This window comes from Spermophilus citellus (genome assembly GCF_964194105.1).
Source record: "Spermophilus citellus genome assembly, chromosome: 5".
Classification (NCBI taxonomy): Eukaryota; Metazoa; Chordata; class Mammalia; order Rodentia; family Sciuridae; genus Spermophilus; species Spermophilus citellus.
Genome location: NC_138186.1, coordinates 42,402,298 through 42,409,633, shown reverse-complemented (window position 1 = coordinate 42,409,633; position 7,336 = coordinate 42,402,298). Strand labels below are relative to the sequence as shown.

Genomic DNA, 7,336 nt, shown 5'->3' with positions numbered 1-7,336 from the left:
TTTCTGGGTCTTTATAATCCTCTTACTGTTCAATATTGAATTTCCATGAATTTATTGTTATCCACCTCACTGAAAAGTAGTACTCCCACAGCTTGACTCCCAAGCTTCAGGTAAACTAGAAAGTGCAGCTTTCCTCTACTCAGCTATCTTTGATATTGATAATGATCAATGCATGTATTTTTTCCCTTTCCTCAGTGAAGAGTTTTTCCAGTAAGTGGCCCTAGATTTTTAAAGGAACATTGTAAGAATTTCCACTGAAGAGATTTAATGTACTGTAGGATAATTTTGTTATTAAGTGACTCATTCTTTTTTTTTTCAATAGAAAGTATTCAAATATATGAACTAGCTCAGATTTAGAAGCTGGCGAAGATATTTCCCACTGGGAGAACCATCCAAATAAAAATTCCAGTAGTTTTTTTTTAATTATTAGGATGTTCTTAAAGTTCATAAATAAATACAAAGAGCACAAACTAAAAGGAATTATTCAATCTAGAGGACATGTACTACCAGATATTAGACTTATTTAAATTTATATTAAGACCATATGTAATTAAGCAGTGTTTGTACTATAATTGAAAACCAGAAAGTTGAGAGGCAGAACTGTAATTGTATTTGAAAAATATGTGTGACCTGTGATAAAGGGAACACAGAAGTGTGTTAGGGATAGGGTTTTCAAGAAGTGATTTTCTGTAAATCAGATATTGGCCTGAAAAAAAGGTTAATATTGACATTTATTCTATAGGAAGAAATGGCAAATGCTTTTATATTAATGATTTTTTATAATTCCACATTTTTTTTGTATTATATAAAATTTATTTGCTTTACAAGTATTTCATGATGTGATTTTTCATATTTTCCACTATGGCTCAGTTACTATTTCCATGATTTCTCCTTAATTGCAACTGGAAGTTTGGCTCCCCAAGGTCAAAATTTCTAGCACACCCCATCCTAAAGCCACTCTATTCTGTAAAGATTTTTTTTAAAAAAGATATTCTTGGTATCTATGCATAATTTCAAATATGGTATAAGAGACAAGTCAATATTTTGGTAGGATTTATATACAAAGAAAGTTAGACCCATCAGAACTGCAGAAAGTGAATCATGACCTTAAAATGGAAAAATGGAGCAAAACTAAGAGGTAAGGAACATGACAGAACCTCAGAGATGCTTCTTTTAGAGAATTAAAGACCGCAATTCTAAAAGAAGGGAAGTTACTATTATTTGTTATGCTTTTTCTAGATCTTAAGTGTATGCTTAGAGAACTGTAATTTTGATAGCAATTTGTCATATGATTAGTTAGATTACAGCCAATAGCATAAGAGAGGCAAAAATGAAATAAGTTAATCAAAAATAATCTCATCAGAAATATAATTCCTTTACAATAAAAGAATACAAAATTGGAACTTAGCTGGGAATCCATCTGGTCATGGACTTTTCTTGGTTGGTAGGTTTTTGATGACATTTTTCTATTTCATTACTTGAAATTGATCTTTTTAAATCGTGTATGACCTGATTCAGTTTGGAAAGGTCATATGTCTCTAGAAATTTGTTGATGTCTTTTATATTTTCTATTTTATTGAAGTATAAGTTTTCAAAATTGTTTCTAATCATCTTTTGCATTTCAGACATGTCTGTTGTGATATTTACTTTATTTAAATCTGAATAGCATGAGTGAATAAGGTGTTGACTTTGTGCAAGCTATTTTTTCTTTTTATTTCTAGAATTGTTGCTTATGGGAGTAGCTAAAAAATGGAGGAAACTATCTGAGTAGTTCTAAAGCACAAACGAATCTTTTCCCTGTCAAACTAATGTGGATTTATTAAGAAATCACATTAGAGTTTTGAAACTGACCTAAATAATCAAGTGGATGGGTCCCTATTTACTAAGAAGTCATGCATAGTTTTTTATATAGTAACTTCTTTTTTGTTTGTCTGTTTGTTTTGGGTACCAAGGATTGAACTCAGGGGCACTCAACCACTGAGCCACATCCCCAGCCCTATTTTGTATTTTATTTAGTGACAGGGTCTCACTGAGTTGCTTAGCACCTCTCTTTTGCTGAGGCTGGCATTGAACTCACAATTCTCCTGCTTCAGCCTACCAAGCTGTTGGGATTACAGATGTGTTCCACCTTGCCCAGCTATATATTAACTTTTAATCTGGAAGGAATCATCAGTGGACTATGAGGCACTATAAATTCATTTTGGCAACACAAGTTTGCTGACAAAAAGTTTGCTAACATGCACCTTTTGAGTGCTGCAATGAGTTTGTTATTTAGTTAAGTAGCATGTACAGTAAAACAAGATGAACAGGTATTTGATTTCAAGTACAATTTGATTATGTATCTTGCTCACAATTATGTCCTTTTTTGATTAAAAATAAAGATATTTAACTAGTAAGGAAAACATAAAAAAACTTTGAATGATTGATGTGAGATGTTTAAAGAAGGTTATAAAATTATTTTTCAAAGATATCTCCAACTTAGACTTACTATATTATGATTAGCCTTTGAAATCAAGTCCTGTACAATAAAAAAGTCATTCCTAAAGTTTATCATTTTCAGGAAACATCATTAAAATCAAAATTCTTCTTTCTTTCCTTTTCCCTTGCTTCACTGAAATTAGTAGTTGAAAATGGCCTCTGAAGGTGTGAAAGTTATACCTGGCCATGGAGAAAATTTTGAGTTCAGTGAATTCTGGTCTTAGGAACTTTGATTATATTTTTATTGTTTGATCCCCTTTATGAGATCTTCTCTGGAAGTTCTACAATGTCCAAACTACCACCTATGAATGAAAACATAAATGGCAAATGAACACATTACAAGGGAAGAGCATACATTTTAGCAAGATAAAATATTAACATAAAGGAATTAAACTTTTATTATTTTTTGACTGGATGTCAAATAATTCTGTGTATTTTTACTATTAATATGATTAACCTGAAGAAAATATTTTAGCCACTATGAAAAGATAACCACTTACAAATATTTAACAGTTAGTATTCAGAACTTTTTAAAATTTTATCCATCTCTGTGCTGTTTTATACCAGCTTGTTCAGTCTCCATAACAATAGTTACTTGAATGAATTACCCAAGGACATAAAACTTTTGATTATTTATATCATAAAATATGATATAAATGAAATATCTGTTGTCTCCCCTTTTAGGAACTGCCTGCTTGAATGATTTAATCATGGATCTGAGAAGGAAGATAAAAAGCACAATATCAGTTATACTGTATGGAAACAAAAACTGGAGTTCTTGTATTGAGTTTGTGTTATAAAGTTTCCATTGCCATAAAGTTTATCTGATATTGCACTTTGCATCTTCCTTGTTTAATAACATCTATTGTGTATTCACTCATTATAAAAATAATAGTCACTGAATAAGATTTATAAAAGCAGAACACATTTGTATAATGAAAATCATTAATAATCTCAAACCTAAGATAATTCTAATTAATATTTTGTTGTGTATTTTCTTATGCTTTGTATATACATATTTCAATGATAATAGAAAAATACTTTATATTTTATACTATGCCTATTTTATGTAATAAGATATTATGAGGATCATGAAAAAGTAATACGTATTTAAAATTAATTTTAGTGACACAAAAATCAATAGATAAAACAAAATATATTCAGTATTCTTTATTCTGAAATAATATTAATTATTCTCACTTTCATTAATATACAAATTGTGCCATATCCTAGAAGGTGAGTAATTATATGCATCTTATTATATATGAAAATAACTTATTTAAGAGAAATTTCAAGATAAATTATAATATTAAAATTGGAATTTCTTTACACTTACAATTTTTGCTGATGTTTTAAACTTTGTTATAAAAGATCTTATTTATTTAATAATTTTTTGATATTGTGCCTTTGGTAACTGTTCATTTTATGAACTAAGGTTTTTTAATAATTGAATCGCAGAATAGTAATTATTTCTAAATTATGTTAAAGTGTCTCATTATTCCTAACATTTTTACTTATCATTTGACTTTATTATTTTATTGTGATGGTTAGTAAGCCAGCTTACTGTTCTGTCCAAGATAACATTCTACTTTGCTTAATCTCCTTTAAATAAAGAGTTACCTTAAATACAGGCATGCAGATAAAATGAAGATGATCCATTTTATCCATCCCTTTACCATATAATATCCAAGGTTTAAATAAAATGTTACTAAATGCTTGTTTAAATATTCACACAGTGCAGGTTTGTCCATTCATCCTGGTGGCTACATACAATAGTAGTTAAAAGCACAGGATTTTAATTGAGGCAGACCAAGAGTAGGCTTGTTATGCCACTTACTACCTATACCATTGCAAGGCAAGTTATTTAACCTTTCTGAAATTCAGCATTCTTGTCTATAAAATGGATATGACTAATGAATTTATGTGGATTAAATGAAATGGGCAAGGCACTTAAAGACAAATACATGTTCTAATATGTTCCATCTGAAAGAGTTGATCTCATAGAACTACAGAACAAAATAGAAATTACCAAGAGCTGGAGCAGTTGAGGAAAGGGATTGGAGAGATGATGTTCAAAGATACAAAATTTCAGTTAGGTAGGAGCAATAAATCCAAGAGATCTATTGTATAACATGGTGAGTACAATTAATAAAGATATATTTAAATCTTGAAAAATGCCAACAGAGTTGATGTGGTGATCTCATCACAAAAATGACAATTACTTGAGATCATACAAATGTTATTAAATTCAGTCATTCTATTATATGTAGTATAGTGCAGAATTTTATATATATATATAACTTTTTATACATAACATACAATTCTATGCCAATTAAAAATAAAATAATAATAAAATAGATTGGATTTCCATAGAAATGTCCAAAATTCTGCCATAAGAATGAAAAGAATTACATATCATTTTATAACAAAAACAAATGACAATTGTATTAAAAGGAAATGATACATATATAGTACTTATAAAAGCCCTTCATTATGAATCATTTTATGAATAATAATGATTAATACTGTTGAACAGTAATATTTATTTTTATGTCATGCATTTTACATAGTTGAAAGTTTAAATAAAACATTCTTATTTGAATTGTTTTACATGTAAGCAAAATGAAACATACAGATAGTACATGTACAGATGTGTGTGTGCACATGATAATATATTTGGTAATTGTCAGATGCAAGACAAACAACAGAGAATTTTTAAATACATTATTCAGAGCTTTTCCACTTTCCTATGGAAAATCTATTATGTAAGCATACTTCCCAGAAAACAGAAACTTATATGGCAAAGAAGCTTAATTATAAGAGAGCCTAGTTTTAGAATTTTTCTACTTGGAAGTATGGCTAGGCAAGTAATACTGACACAACCTATGGGAATCCCCATTGCTTCTGTAGTTTTGTTATTTGATATAAATATATTATTTCTTTTAAATATAGATGTGCTTTTTATCTAAGCAAAGTAAGTAGAACATTTTATGCTATTAGTCTTAGGCATGTTTACTCCTACTAATTTAATTATCTCTTGGGTAAATATCATCATATATTAATTTCATTAGTGTATTGCCTCGCATCCTTGAAATTTTATCCATATAAATTTAATTACAGTAAGCAGAAAGGATAAATACAGTAAGAAGGAAGGATAATTTGCTTTCATTGACAGTGCCTTGGATGGACAGTAATTTTCATCTTCCATAATACAAAACCATTCAAAAGTCAGAAGAAAATAAATTGAATTAAAAGGAAAAACATTAGAAAACATATTGAATAGACTTAATGAAGCTCCTATGAGGTTTCCACTTTCTTCAATCTTTCCAATATCTTTTATAACAAATATCTTGTAATACATCTAAACTATGTGTATTCTTATAAAACCTGTCTTCATGTGAAAAATCATGGATTAAATGCAATTGCTAAGATATAGGTATACTGAACTGTTGATGCTATTTTTCTTACTGAGATAATGAAAGGAAATACATTAATGATTTTATTTGTCTCAACATCCCCTTTCCAGTTTTTCTATTTCATGCAGATTCACAAGCCAACTTTAAGTTCTAAGCACATAATAAACAGTATCTCAAAATTCTATCCTTGATGTTTCCAGCAAGTAGTGTCACAGCAATGAGAAGATTCAACAACACTTTCCATCATCTCAGTGGCTTTGTTCTAGTAGGTTTCTCTGAATGGCCCAAACTAGAAATGTTTCTTTTTATGATCATCTCTACCTTCTATATATTGACCCTTCTTGGAAATTCAGCTATCATTTTCTTGTCCCGCTTTGACACCAGACTCCACACCTCCATGTATTTCTTTCTGGCTAATCTCTCCTTTTTGGACCTCTGCTATACAACTTCCACAGTCCCCAAGATGCTGATAAATATACACAGTCACAAAAGAAGCATCAGCTATGTGGGATGTATAGCTCAACTTTTCATCTTCCTAGGTCTGGGATCTAGTGAATGTGTACTTCTCTCAGTAATGGCATTTGATCGATATGTAGCTATCTGCCAACCTCTCCACTACACAGTTATCATGCATCTCGGCTATGCCAACAACTAGCAACAGTGGCTTGGATAACAGGTTTCAGCAACTCCTTGGTGCAAACAGTGTTGACTTTCTTATTACCTCGCTGTGGCCAATATCGAGTAGATAGTTTCTTCTGTGAGGTACCTGCCATGCTTCAATTATCATGTGTGGATACATGGATCAATGAGGTGGAGATGTATGCAGCTGTGATCATCATAAAGGTTATTCCTGTTGGATTAATTCTTTTCTCTTACATCAACATTTTCAGAGCAGTAGTAAGGATTCAGTCTTCTGAATGTTGAAAGAAGGCCTTCAACACATGTGGGTCTCATCTTCTGGTGGTCATTATGTTCTATGGCTCTGCCATTAGTGGTTATGCATATATGGCACCCAAGAGTAACTCAGCCAAATTGAAGGGCAAGCTTCTTGCACGCTTCTATGGACTCATAACTCCAATGCTCAATCCCCTTATCTACACTTGAGAAATAAGGATGTTAAGAGAGCAATAAACAAGCTACTAGGGAGAGAACAAGAGCAAGGGTGGAACATGGCTTAGGAGAATGCAGTCTTCTCACAATTCACACTCCACACTTCCACAATACCTACTGTTAATTGCCATCATTCATACCACCCCTCCAAATAGTGGTTGATGATGGCTGAATGAATATTCTCTCCCAGATATTAGAGCTATAAAAATAATGAATATTCACATATGTTAGATGCCACATTCTGGTTAGTATGTTGTATTTTCTGGTGAATTTTTCAATTAATAAGCATATAACTTCTTAACCCACAACACATTAAGACTACTGGAAAAGGT

General features: G+C 30.9%; 1 pseudogene across 1 annotated transcript; it reads left to right on the top strand.

Annotated features, from left to right (window-relative positions):
• The first annotated feature begins 6,111 nt into the window (after positions 1-6,111).
• On the top strand, positions 6,112-7,072 carry LOC308649340 (olfactory receptor 2Y1B-like; annotated as a pseudogene). The gene has a single exon. The product of its transcript is annotated as an olfactory receptor 2Y1B-like (transcript).
• Positions 7,073-7,336: the final 264 nt, after the last annotated feature.